Source organism: Zonotrichia albicollis, chromosome 2 (genome assembly GCF_047830755.1).
Source record: "Zonotrichia albicollis isolate bZonAlb1 chromosome 2, bZonAlb1.hap1, whole genome shotgun sequence".
NCBI lineage: Eukaryota > Metazoa > Chordata > Aves > Passeriformes > Passerellidae > Zonotrichia > Zonotrichia albicollis.
Window position 1 is genome coordinate 117,125,467 of NC_133820.1, and position 14,233 is coordinate 117,139,699.

Genomic DNA, 14,233 nt, shown 5'->3' on the forward strand with positions numbered 1-14,233 from the left:
ATATGTCACATTTCTTAAAAGTCTTTTAGCTGTCTCCTGTGGTGCAAGAGGAGAATAATTTAAAGACCATGCAGTTGTCATATCCTGTCTCAGTTTTGAATACAAACTTCAGGACAAAATGCCCTGGAATGAGCATTTCCTCTAGAGGGAAAGGGCTTCAATAACTCCCTTTTCTTCTGACAATAAAAGAAATGGATGCCAGGGGATGAAAGTGGAAAAAAAGTAGAATTGTTTATTAAGAAAGCAAGATACCTGCAAAGCACAGGAGAAAAAAAATTGAACCTTACACTCTACCCACACCTCACTTCATAGCCAGGACGCAAAGATGGCAGCTGCCCTTCTTTGCCTCTGGGAAGGGAGAAGAAAAGAAGAGTTCACACAGCAGCTGGGGACCTGTCAGATTTCTGGTGTGGCTCTTCTCCTCACAGCAGGCAAAGTTGGTGGAGTTTAATGTCCTTTCTTTTATTGGCTCAGTCTTTCCAGGGTTTGGACCAGCCGGAGCCACCCCATAGGTTCCCCAGGCTGGAGGGGAAAAACAAGCAACAAAAGAACTGCCAAAATGATTTGCAGGTGAAAAGTCTCCAGGCCAGGGGAAGGAAAAAATACCTTAAAAAGCCACAAAATCCCCATTCCCCTCTGCAAAAGAACCACCCCCAGAAGCTTTTTGCCTAAATTGAAGAGAATTAACCCAGCAAATGCAACGAAGGAACAATCTGTGTAGCGCAAACCACTCTGGAGAGAGATTGAACCCAAACTGTGCAGGAACCCAACCCCTGGGTCCATCTCAAAGATACAGCATTCCTGTTCTGGGCATAAAGCAGACAGTTAGGGAATAAAGCATCATCATAAAATCACCCCAAGACAATGCCAAGGGATTTAGATTCACCTATGTTTTGAAAGGTCCTGGAAAGACAACTAAAAACCAGAAGACATTGGTTTGCTAAGAAAAAAAATTATATAGGGACATTCCTTCTGTTCCATAACTGCTTTCACCCACTCATTAAGAAAATATCCACAACTTTAAGGCAAGGTTTAAAGTCAGACAATAATTTTTTTTCAATGAAGACCTTTCTGCTGTATCTGACATCCCTGTCATTATATTGTTTGAATGTTATGTGAAATAACAATTAGTCTTTTTGCCCTGTTATTAAAACGTGTCAGTTTGAAATTAAGCAAGAATTTTTCTTCACTCTTGCGCAGTTCACCATTTGAGCTAAATCAGTGCAGTGTATTCGCCAGCTATTTAAATACCACTGATACAATGAGGGTCTTCCATCATTATCTGAGAATTATTGCAACCAAATGGAAGAGTAGGAATTGAAAATTTGAATAGCCAAAAAAGAAAAACAAAGGGGAAAAGGGAAAAGAAATAAATATGTACCCTAAGGTCCACCCAAATTGTAGCATTGCCCTTTTTCTCCCAAACACTTAGGAAAAAGAATAAGGTGTGGCATCTTACCTGAAGAAACCAAATATTAAGAATAATTTAAAGAGAAAAATTATAAACTAGAAATTTACTCTTCATTGCAATACTGAAAGGGAATAATGAGGAAAGAAAAGCTAATCAAAGGTTTAAATAAAAGGATCTAAAGGATCTTGAAGTGGTAGAGGACTCTGAGTTCAAAAGGCTGGCATTTCCAAATAAGCACCTTTTGGACCATGGACCTTCCCTTCCCTTCCCTTCCCTTCCCTTCCCTTCCCTTCCCTTCCCTTCCCTTCCCTTCCCTTCCCTTCCCTTCCCTTCCCTTCCCTTCCCTTCCCTTCCCTTCCCTTCCCTTCCCTTCCCTTCCCTTCCCTTCCCTTCCCTTCCCTTCCCTTCCCTTCCCTTCCCTTCCCTTCCCTTCCCTTCCCTTCCCTTCCCTTCCCTTCCCTTCCCTTCCCTTCTTTTTGACATAATCTGTGTGTAGGTACGGAAGCAAGGAAATTGGGAAATAGAAATAAGAAAGGGCAGAGGATGGGGGCATAGAAGGGCATTAGAGAAATTGAGACTAAGTGGTTGCCAGAGTAAAGAAGAGAAAAAAAGTTGATCATTAAGTCTCTACAGTGGTAAATAAAATATATGATACACTGGTGAAGTAAAATATTTCCTCTAGATTTTTTTTTATTTATTGTCTCCATATATGTATGCTTTCATGAACTCTTCATCCTTTGACATCATAAAGTAACTTTAAAGATAAAGTTCTGAATGTTTTAACTACTACATTCCTTATTTTGGTTATTTTGAGGTCAGATTAGTTCTTGTACATGTCTTGGCTTGTAAAGACAGGCATCTGCTAAGGAAGGCAGGAACCTCTCCTGAAATGGAAAATGTAAACTCCCTCCCTCCGAATTAATTTTGAAATTAAGGGGGCTCTCAGGCAAAGATATGGGAGCAGGAATAACAATGCTTTATTAGGGAAGATAATAAAAAGATGAAATAAACAATGCAGCAATAGAAAACAACGCTGACAGAGTCAGAATATGACCTGACACCGTGTGGGTCAGGGTGTTGGTAGCAGTGTGATTTAATGGAGGCTGCAGTCCTGCTGGAGTGTCAGATGTGGTTCTGTTGGAGAAGGGATCCTGCAGAAGGGTGTAGTTTTCCTCTGAAGATCCAGTGGAAGACGCAGCTGCTCCTCTGGGAATCCAGTGGAAAAGCTGTGCTGATGTCCCAAAAATCTCAGATTATATCCAGGTAGGAATGCTTGGCTCCTCCCTCTGGGTGGAGCATCTCCCAGTGGGATGATGTAATTTTATCAGCCATGCAGTGACACTCAATGGCCCATTAACAGCAGATGTCTCCCAGCGGTAGGATGGGTTGTGGAAGAGATAAAGAAAACTGCCCACTTAACGGAAGATAACTGCCCCACCTCTAACAGATGGCAAATAGAATACACACATTGCCTTGCAATCTAGGACAGTACATTTTATAGTATTTTTTATCCATGTTATTCTTTACTTCTCTGTAAACCCACGAGGCCTCATGCTTTCATTTACTTTCCTTATGGTCTATTATTCATTTGTATGAATCCATAATTTACTCTTGTATTCATCAAAGAGGTTAGACCAGCTGTCCAGCTGTACCAGTCTTCCTCTGCCTGCCTCCTTTTTCTGCCTTTAGGGTGGTTATATTTATACAATGTCCTACAAGGGATTTCTGAAGCTCAAAAGTGTCATTGGAAGTGCAGCAGAATTAATCAAAGAAGTGCTACAGTGATATATGGTAGCATTTTGCTTGAAGGTGCTAGTCACCTTGAAACAAAATAATTCATGGCTTATTATGAATTTGAAGATTCACATGGCACTTCTTCCTTTGATTGTTTCCTTTATGTCTGCTGGGCTGAGTAGAATCAGCTGGTAGAGACTTTTATTGTGTGATAAAACAAATGAAAGAGTTGGAGTCATTCACCAATAAACTGGTTTCAATAAACTGGAATTTTGCAGTTTATCAAGCAGTTCAATTTTTAAATCTACCTGTTACATAATAAAAGCAGCTTGTAAAACCTCTCCATTAAGAACCAATCTCAAAACAGCACAGGATGCCTCTGTTTCCTGAAGACACTCCCTTAGATTGCAGAATCATACAATCATCAAATAGCAGAAAGCCATACACACACCACTTGTTTTTCACTAGGAAAAATGTAATTCTTGTTATTTCAAATGAGTATGAAAGAACAACTACTTTAAAAGAATCCCAAAGGGAAAAATGCCACCTGAAACTTCAAATGCATGAAAGGATATGAATTATTTTGTTTCAAAGTGACTGGCACCTTCAAAGTAAAAAACTATCTTGTATCACTACAGCACTTTTCTTGGGGGTTGGGAGGGGGGAAGGAGTCATTAAACTGCTTCTGTTTTCATGAGAAGGATGCCTAATTTGATCTTTGCAGAGACTTCCTTATAAGCATAGGGAAATGAAACGTGGTCGTTTATTGATGGCACACCTGCTCATTTTGAAATTGTTCTGTGAATTGCAACAACATGAATTGACATATTACCATGCTGATCATTTAATTTTGTGAAGTAATACAGCTCTGCCTAGTTGTATGCAATCTGTTCCTTTCACTTTTCATGTTATACTGGGAGATAGAAGAGATTTCTGAATGAAGATTTATGATGCTCTTGCTCCTCAGGTATGGTATTTATCCATTTTCAGACCATCATAAAGTAAGTCAATGACAGTGATGACACACTTGGAATTTTTAGAGGAAAATAAATTACAGCCTGTCTGTTTAAAAATTTATGTCAATCACTATTTTTGCACAAGGCTGTTATTTTAAAGGCATTAGAACTTGTGGGAGTTCCAACATTTTTTCTTAATTTTTTCCTTTTTTTTTTCTCTACTTTCTTTTCTGAAGAAGAAGGAATTAATAACAACACAAATCACATCTGAAAATTCATGAGATATACTTATTATACCCTTATACATTGATCCTTATATTTGCCTCAGCCCTTTTCCAATACAGAGTTGTTGCCGCTGCATTTTTTACAAGAATGACAGAAAATAACCCTAGACAAAGAAGACAGAATACTTCTGGGAAAACATACAATTGCTAAGGATGTTTATTTGCACATACTAGGAAAATTACATGCTTTTAGTGGGCTACTTGGAGTAATGGCTGCTCAGAGTTCAGAGCAAATTTTACTAGGTGAAACACCTACTTTAACAGACATAGGTTTTACCAAAATGGTTTATAAAAGGATGGATCAAATGTGCTGTGAGTTAGGGTAGGAAGACCAGGCAGTGCTGTATGTAGATGATGCAGTTGTAATGCAATGCATTGGCACAAAGAGGTCTGTACCCAGTGAAAGTAGAAAATTCACAACAGAACTCCAAGAACAGACATGGGAGAAGTAGATGTACACGGACAGTAGCATAGGCCAGGGTGGGCACTCCAGAAAAGAAGTGGTTTTAAAAGATTTCAATTTCCCCTGTGAAGATTAAGGGAAAAGTGTTATTATGTTTTGCTCAACCTTTTGCTTCTTGTTATTTCTCCTATATTTTCTTTAGTGGTGTTATATTAGACAAGCAACGCTTGACTGCTTAAAGAAAAGGTCAGGCAACCCATGGGTCTAAGGATGCTTTTGATGATATTCTTCATCTAAGATATCTTGAACTTAGGTTCCAATATCCTAAGAAAAGGGATGGCCTAGAGTGTTTACTCTAGCACTGTCTCTAACTAGTTGAGGGTTGGATTCAGCAATGTAACTTTTTTCTAATCAGAATTGGCCTAAAAATACCCAAATAACTATAAATCTGTGTTCGAATTAAAATTCCTAATTTTAGTTCAAGGAGGACTGCAGCAAATATGAATCAGTTTTATATCTCAAGTAAAAAAATGAATAAATTTGTCCTTTTTTTGGTGGTGATATTGATATATTCTGCCAAAATGCTTCCTTATGGGTCAAAATTTCTTGGCATTTGTAATGACAGGTTTTTATGTGTATTTCTGATAAAAATAGACAGCCCTCTACTGTCTTTTTAATTTGTATTTTTTCTGTTTGAAGGATGAGTCTTGTTAGTTAATTTTGATGCACCCCAGGAAGTCACTTAGAGACATTGCTATGAATCAACCATTAGGAGAGTTTGGTTCACTTTGTTTTCTTATCTCTGTGTCCAACGTTTCAGTCCCACATACAATTCACGTTATTTCCCATTTAGCATCGCTAGAATTTGCATTTTTCCTGCAGTCTTCCTTTTCAAGAGTTCATAATCTTGTACAACAATTCCATAATTATATTTTGTAGGGAAAATAAACAGGCTGGACTCTTGCTCACATCTATATGATCTTCCACAATAATACCTCAGTGTTATGTATGGCTTCTGCAGGTGGCAGACAACACTTCCCAAAGTGCAGAGGAGCATTAAAAACACCAATATCCTTCCACTGTTTGATCATTCTCTAATCTTTTATGTCCTGGTAAGAGTATCAGACATTGCCCAAATACACAGTTTGACATTGATTCCATAGATGAAGCAAGTCTCTCTTCATGGAACTAATCTGTGTGCCTGTTAGGGATTGTGTGAGATTGATACAGAGAAAGTCAAAAGCAACAGACTCAGTGAAGAAGAAGTGCTGAGGGAACAAGGTTGAGCAGGAGAACTGCATGATTCCCAGGAGCCTGGTGCGATGTCAAAACTACTAAACTTTAAAGACTCTGTAGGAGATTGGACCACCCACAATGTATCAGCGAAAAAAAGGCATAGGGAAATAGGACATGCTGGGAGCATGCTGAGACAGTCTGCATTTTCCAGAAGCAATAGGGGAATAAAAATGCAGCAGCCAAGGCAAAGTCACAGAAGCCATGCAAGGAAATACTGAAATAAAGAATATTACATGAGAAATACATAGAAATATTATTATCTGACAAAAATATGTAGGGAAATTATTCTTTGGTCTCTGTTATATATATTACTGCTAGATAAAGTAAGATATGTACAATCCTTTGTTCTGTAGCTTCCATGTCAATAAAAAAATTGCCATTAAAACTTCCATGAGGAATTCCTCACAAGTGGCAGATGCAGCACAACAGATCACATTAGGTTTACAAGAAACAAAGATTCACCTTGAAGTACACTAAAACTGGGTTATCTTGGACTGAATCTGACAGCACAACTCTGGAATTTCAATGTCCTAAGGGAAAAACACCTGATAACAGATGTCAACTCAACAAATGCCAACTGAATCCTAGATGTCAGTTTGGTTCTCAGTTTTCATTAATATTTTTAGTATTTTAAAAAGATTAGATGTGTTTTCAATGGAAAAATGGCAGACTATTCCACCTCAGTTTTTGCCTTAGTCCCAGAAAAATACCTTACAGTTCTCCATCAGTTGATCCAAGTGTTTGAACATCTAAAGAAGCAGCACTTTAGAAATGTCTTGTCCATAATAGACTGAGTGGAATTTCATAGATGTCTATGTTTTTTCACTAATGAAATTAAGCAAATAGGAATTTTGAAAGATTCTGCATCCACTCATAGTTTTACTGCTGCTGAGACTTTGCATTTCTGCAGCACCTCTGTACCAGTTCAGCCCCCAAGAGCTGCTTGGGCTCAAAGGAACTCCAGGAGGGCTTCAAGTCCAACATCATGCCCAAAGCAGAGCCAGACAACAAACCAGTCTGCTCAGAGCTTGAGCAGATATTCTTGCACAACTTCTCTGGGCAGCCAGCTAAAATGCTTCAAAGCCCTCAGGGTGGCAAAACTTTCTTATATCTAGTGAGAATGACCCAATTTCAATTTATTTCCATGTTTTTTTGTCCTTTGACCAAATAATACTGTAAACATTCTTCCTGGGTCTCTCTTGAAGGAGGCAGAAGGTTGGATTTCCTGAAGTTCTCTTTTTCTTCAGGCTCAGTGAGTCTCAGACCCTCAGTCTCTCCTCATAGGGAGAGTGCTCCAGACCCAAACATCTTGCATTTGTCCCCATTTGTGAATGCCTTTTTTGTACAAGGGAACCAGGACTTGAAGTATGCAGGGTGCTAGGTAGACAGGGATAATCCCTCCTCTCAATTTCCCAGGATAGAGCTCAGTATCTTGGGTGGGTCATGCTCAACTTGCTGTTAGCTCAGACCCCCAGAGCCTTTTCAGCAGAGCTGCTGCCCAACTGTGGGTCTAAACCCATATTTACTAAAAAACCCCACATATTTACTAAAAAAAAAAAAAAAAAAAAAAAATTATTATTATTCCTTCCCAGCTAGAATTTTTTTCATTTGTTTTTATTGAATTTCACAAAATCCACTTCTTCAGTCTGTCTAGGTCCAATGGGCATTGCATTATGATCCACACTTGGGCAATGAAATAGGAATGAATCTTAGAAGTAATTTTGCAAAAAACAGCATTGCCAAAACCCTGAGGTTTGTTGACACTCTTTCAGACCTTGGTGTTTTACTTGAAATTCAAGTTCAGAAAAGATTATGTGGCTTTGGAACATGCCAAGAACTCCCTTGTATTACACATTGTTTCAGGTCAGAAGTATTTCTCAGAGACTGAGGAAGAAAACCAGTTCTTTTAAAATATCCCAGAGATAGTTTTATTAGCATTTATAATTTGGAGGAATTGAGTATGTCTGTGATTTCTGAGTGTTTGTAAAAACAATGCAGGCTTTGGTTTACATCAAAGTGTGCTGGTGTCAGCGAGTTTTTATTCAAGTTTACAAAGTGCACAGCTGGCAAAAACTGTGTTTGAAACAGTCTCTTATCTTCCTTAGGAAAGACAGAACTGTGCAGAAAGCAAGCGATCTGCCAAACAAAACTGATACACTGATTCCTGAATCAAATATTATCATCATTGTTGTCTCTTTTAGACTTTATTAGCAATGTTTTAATAGATTTGCCTTTGCTGCTGCTCTTAAACACTCCTGCAATCTGAAGTGTGTGCATATGGTCAGAAGAGCTTTACTCAGCCAACAGGTAACAATGACATTTTGTGCTGTGGGAATTTGATTGAGTACGTGCAGTTAATGACAGTTGCTCTACTTTTCATTTAAGAAGAAATATTACAAATCAAAAATTAGTTCGACTGACAAATAGGTGTGATGATTATTCGATTTTCTGTCCACTTAGTCTGATCCTGAAAAAAGGGAAGAATCTAGGATGCTGATGGGTTATATATGAATTTGCAGTTTCTTAAACTGAGCTACAAATGGAACAAACTGAACTGTTAGCCCCTGCAAACTCAAGCAACCTTTAATCTGACTTTCAATGTATTAAAGGAAGCTTAAAATATGAAGGATCTGAGTTGGTAAATTCAGAGATTTGATGCTGCAAAAAGCACTTTTCTGACTATGCAGATATCTATGTCACTTCCTCTCTCAGTCACTCTTCCCTACTCTCCCTCTTTTATCATCATACACACTTTTTTTTTTTCCTAGAAAAAATGAGCATTATGCAACAAATAGCAGCCACAATGTTTGGAAACCAATCTGGAGAACATTTTATTGACATTTTCAGCACAAATAGGTCCGCTGATTTTGCTAGGACAACTTGTGGCAGTGAAATATGTGGTATTATTTCCAAGGCTCTGTATTCCTGAAGCACTTGGATCCTTCAGCAAGCAGAAGCAGATTACAAGCGGGAGAATGTGTTCCAGCATGCTTGGAAGCCACTTGGGGGCACTGACATCTCTACAGGTCTTATTTAAGAAAAAAAATCTTTTCTGGGGAAGTTTATGTGTTGGGGGAGAGGAAAGGAAAGATTTAGTTGGCATGTGTAATTTCACAGCAGATTGAAAAGAGGCCAGAAGTAAAACACTGGCCCTACACTGCTCCTTTTATAGATCAGTACTGACTAAATACAATTATACTCACCCTATAGTGACCAAAAATGAAACTCATTGGGTCTCAGGACTTTACTTCATCATAATTTCTGTCTTTGTACAATCTCAACATTTCTCCTTGGATAATCACTGCAGCAGGAGATCTATCCTGTCTATAATATAACTGGGCCTGAAAAGCTTTTTGACTCCACACTCTATGTTCATTCTGAATGCTTTAGAAATAAATGTTTTAGAATTTGCTAAAGAAATTTATATCCTCACATATTCCTACTATTTTGTTTTCAATTGGTCAAATAATGTGAAAGGAAAAGTGAACACATTGACCTTAGTCTTCATTGTCTGTTTTGATTCTTTTATAGTCCAGGTAATAGCTGAATATTTTATGCATTTCAATAAATTTACATGCTTGATAAAATGAGGAAACAGAACATAAAAAAAGATTGTTTGTTGTTCTGTGGAGTTTTTTTCCCCTTTTAAATGTAATTCTCTGAATAACCTTGAATACAAATAAACTGCTAGATAACAGTAATGTGAATGTGACTTAAAACATGAAATGAAATTATTTTTTCACTTCTTGGTAGTCTCATTAAACTAAAATTATTTCAGTAGGATATTGTACAGCACATTTATCCACAACTCCCAAAACAATTTTGCCCGTCTCATTTGATAACTGTTTTTATTTGTTAACTGAGTATGTTTTTAATGGTATTTAAAAAGAATTTTCACCATGGAATGTTCCAAATTTTTATTTAAAAGAAGAAAAAAGAACATTCTTAACAATTTTAAAACAAATAATCTATGAATTAACTTCTTTTTGGGTATCATTACATACATAAACTTATTACCACAGTTAGGTCAAGATTTTTAAAATGACAGGAATATTCATCCGGAAATAACTTGCTTGTTCTTATATTCTTGTATTCACTGTCAGTAAGTACACTGGAGACTAAGCTTGCAGAAAATAATATTTTTGTTAGAATATATATAATTTAGTATTACATGCAAAGGAAGAAAATATTAGAATAATATATTTTTGGTTTTATACAAGCTAAGTGATTAAGTAAGTGAAATTATTGCAGAAATGTGTCCAATCAAAACTAGACAATATACTTTGGTTCTCAAAACCAGGTATCTGTCAGTGGACTGCAAAGCATCTGCAGTCCAATGGCTTTCAGCCATTTCAGACTGAGCACCTCTCTTACTAAGAAAGGCTGAGAGAATTGGGATTGTTTGGCTGTGGGGTGACCCAATTGTGGCCTTCCAGTACCTAAGGGAGGACAAGAAAGATGGCAAGAGACTTTTACATGAGACTGGAGTGACAAAGATGAACAGTTTCAAACTGGCAGAGAGTAGGTTCAGATTAGATGTGAGGAAGGAATTCTTTACTGTGAGGGTGGTGAGGATCCAGCACAGGTTTCCCAGAGAAGCTGTGGCTGCCCCATCCCTGGAAGGGTTCAAGGCCACTTTGGATGGATCTCTGAGCAACTTGGTCTAGTGAAAGGCGTCTCTGTCCAAGGCAGGGATGTTGAAACTACATGATCTTTTAGGTTTCTTCCAACCCAAATGATTCTATGATTCTGTGTTTGTAGAATGGGGAAAATAGAGGTTTTTCCTGTCCAAAGAAGCGCTGTTAATCACATTTTTATCCTCACGAGGAAGAAACTTTTGATTTCAATATTCTGTTAAAATCCCATTTAGCTTTTGACTATAGTAGAAGAACTGCCTTTTTGTGAATAGTTATTTCTGCACTTCAACATATATTAAATTAATATTGATTTCATGGTAATTGCCACTTTTCCTCTAGGTGTACAGGCTTCAGCAACGTCTTATTGTTATTGTCAATTTTGACAAGCATGAATTAGAAGTTACAGTAGAGGTAAATTATGATAAGAGATGCTAAAGAGATTTTAAATGCTCATTTTAAGACCTAGATTTTTTCTCTCTTCCTGGGAAAAGCCTTCAAATTTAATCATTAAGTCTAGTGGATCAGTTTTTGCTCAGTAAAATTTTTGTACAGCAAATGTAAAATAAAAGTGTTATCAAATTTTTTTAACCAGTTTTATTACTAACAAAAAGTTAAATATGTGCTTCTGCTACACCTTGTATAAAAAATGGATATAAATACACATGTACAAACACATAAACATTCATACAAACACATAAATATATACATATAATACACATGTACAAATACATAAAGCATGCATACATGCACACACGTATATAAAAAGGTTTACATGAGTCAATCTTATAAATCTAAAATTATAAGCTCCCTCTCCTTATTGGGTCTATAATATGTGGAAAACAAACATATACATTTTTAGACTGTGCTATTAATGAACTATGCAAATTTTAATAGCGATGTCTCTGCTGCAATTTATAAAATTCTGCATTACGGAATTATCTATACACAGTGGAAAAAAGATGAATATTTTTACTAATTGAAATATTTCCAAAATAATGGCTTTCTGGATCGTAGCTGCAGTTAAAATAGCCTTCTCTCCCATGGAATAGCAGTACTACTAATTAACATGTTTTCAAAAACCAGACTGTTGACGGAGAGCTGCAAGAGCAGAAAAAGGTTGCTAGGTACCTGCACTCACAAGACTTGAATGTTTTATTCTTTGGGAAGGAATGTATTGCAAAAATTTCAAGCACTGGCAACTTTCCATGCTAGGAAATTTGTTCTTCAATGACTGAAAACCATTAATTTAAATCTTTTTAATGAACTAATGGGTCATGTAAAACACCTTATACTCTAACAAAATAATTTCTTAATCAAAGAGTGTAAGTTTAATTGGCTAATATTTGAACTACACTTTGTAGTTCATCAAAAGCTGATCATTAATATTACACACAGATATGTCCCAAATAAATAGATAGGATTTAAATATTTATTACAGTTTTCTCTCTCTCTCTCTTTTTTTTTTTTTGTTGTCATGGCATCTTTTGTTGGTGTATTTTAGCCTAGCTCCTTCCCAAGGCAATGTTCATTACAAGTTCCACATTCATGTGTTTATATACCAATATTAAATACATATTTCTATATTACATCATTGGAATTTTGTGTATATGTACACCTGGTCCTAAATGGTGGAACAGTTATACCTTAACATCCTAGATATGAGGAGAACATCGAGTTTGTAAAATGGACTATTTTCAAGGTTTGAAAAATGATCTCATATGAATGAGATGTAGATTCATGTTCTTTGTTAAAGCTGCATCCTGAAATGGCAGCCTGTGCTATAAACCCTTCTTGTGCATTCATCCATGCTCTCCAGGAACTTTCCTGCAGGATGGTGCGCCAGAAACTCCCTCCATTTTGTAAAGGGCTCTGGTGCATCAGCATTTATACATCTGTTAAAAAATTATACAGAAAGAGAGCAGGATTTCAACAGGTGAGACACAATGTAGGAGTCCCTTGACCAAAAAGGCCCTAAGTGGTGCTGGTATGCAAACAGCAAAAAGTACAGATTTTTTTGCCAAAATCTCCATAACATCAGCATGTGAGAATAGTCTAGTTCAAACATAATTAGATTTATTCATGGGTTTTTTTTCCTCTCTGGACTAAGATGGAAAATTTAGCAAAGAGGATATGTGAACAGGGCGTATGCACAAAGATATTCCCTTCCATTACAGTCTGTCCAGCACTTGGATAATGAGCAGCAGTTCACCACAAATTATGCTGGTGAGTAATTCACCTCAATTAGCACCATTCTGTGGTAATCACCAGTAAACCTTTAATTAGCTTATTTTTTCTACTCTAAAAACACAAATTAATTGGCCACCATTGTATGGCTTTATTTCATCATCCTGTGGGGTTGGGAAACCTAAGAACAAGTTAAGTGATGTCAGGCTTGCACATGGAGAGCAGAAAAGAGCTCTTCTGATGGCTAGGAGTGTCCCCAGAGAAGGGCAGTGTGTCCCTTGAGCAATTTCCCTTACTTCTGCAATAGCCTGTATGTGGAGGAAATCACAGGTTTAAATTTACCCCAGTTTCTCATACTATGAGAGATATTTGAAACATTTGTTGAACTGTCAGGGAGTAGTGTTAAGGCAGATGAGACACTCAACAAGGAACCTTATAGACCTGATAATAATTTCTAAAATGAAATAATTATATTTCTTTTCTTCATGATGAATGCTCTACTTCTCTGAGACATTGAGCACCCTCCATCTCCACAGAAGTAAATGTAGATGTGCCCCTCAATGTTAATTCATCCCTTTACATTTGCTTCAGGCTCGATGCAGGCTTTTTTCAGCTCTAACTAGGCTAGAATAATAATTGTCATCATCCTGTTATCCCTGGGCTATAAATTAAGAAAACCTTGCCTGGCAGTGGAGAAGCTCAGCATATAAAGAGGGAAATGAATTGCAAGAGACCAAAGACGCAGAACTCTTGTCAAATATGTCTGCATTGATACAAGTTGTGAACTACAGCTGCTAATCCAATGAACCAGATGGTATCAATTGTCAAACCAGGTGCAGGAAATGGGGTTGTTATCCCTCCTGCAAATCAATTAGATCAGCATGAAAAATTCGTAAATGAACTTCCCACCAAACAAACAAATTGCACCGAAAACTGTCTCAGGTGCTCAGCTGAGTCATGAATGAATGATTGGTCCTTTTACAAGAGGCAGCTGCCATTAAAGGTCTTTATTTCTTTCATGAATAAATGTACCAGAATTTGATTTTCAACTCTAATGCATCATTGGAAGCTGCCTGATCCAACACTTTTACTGATCCATGCTAACTGGAAGTGTCAGAAAGCATGAAGTATGCCATGGCACTAACTCCAGTTTCTGCCACACAATATTTCAGTAGGCCTACATATCCCAGGGCACAAGTAAATAAGTTTCTATCTCACTTAGGAGAGAGCCAATCCCAACAGGGTGTTTCTATAAAATAAAGGTCCATATTGGTTAATAATGTTTTGACTAATGCTTTGGTATTCTTTGTAATGAAATCTGATCTGTC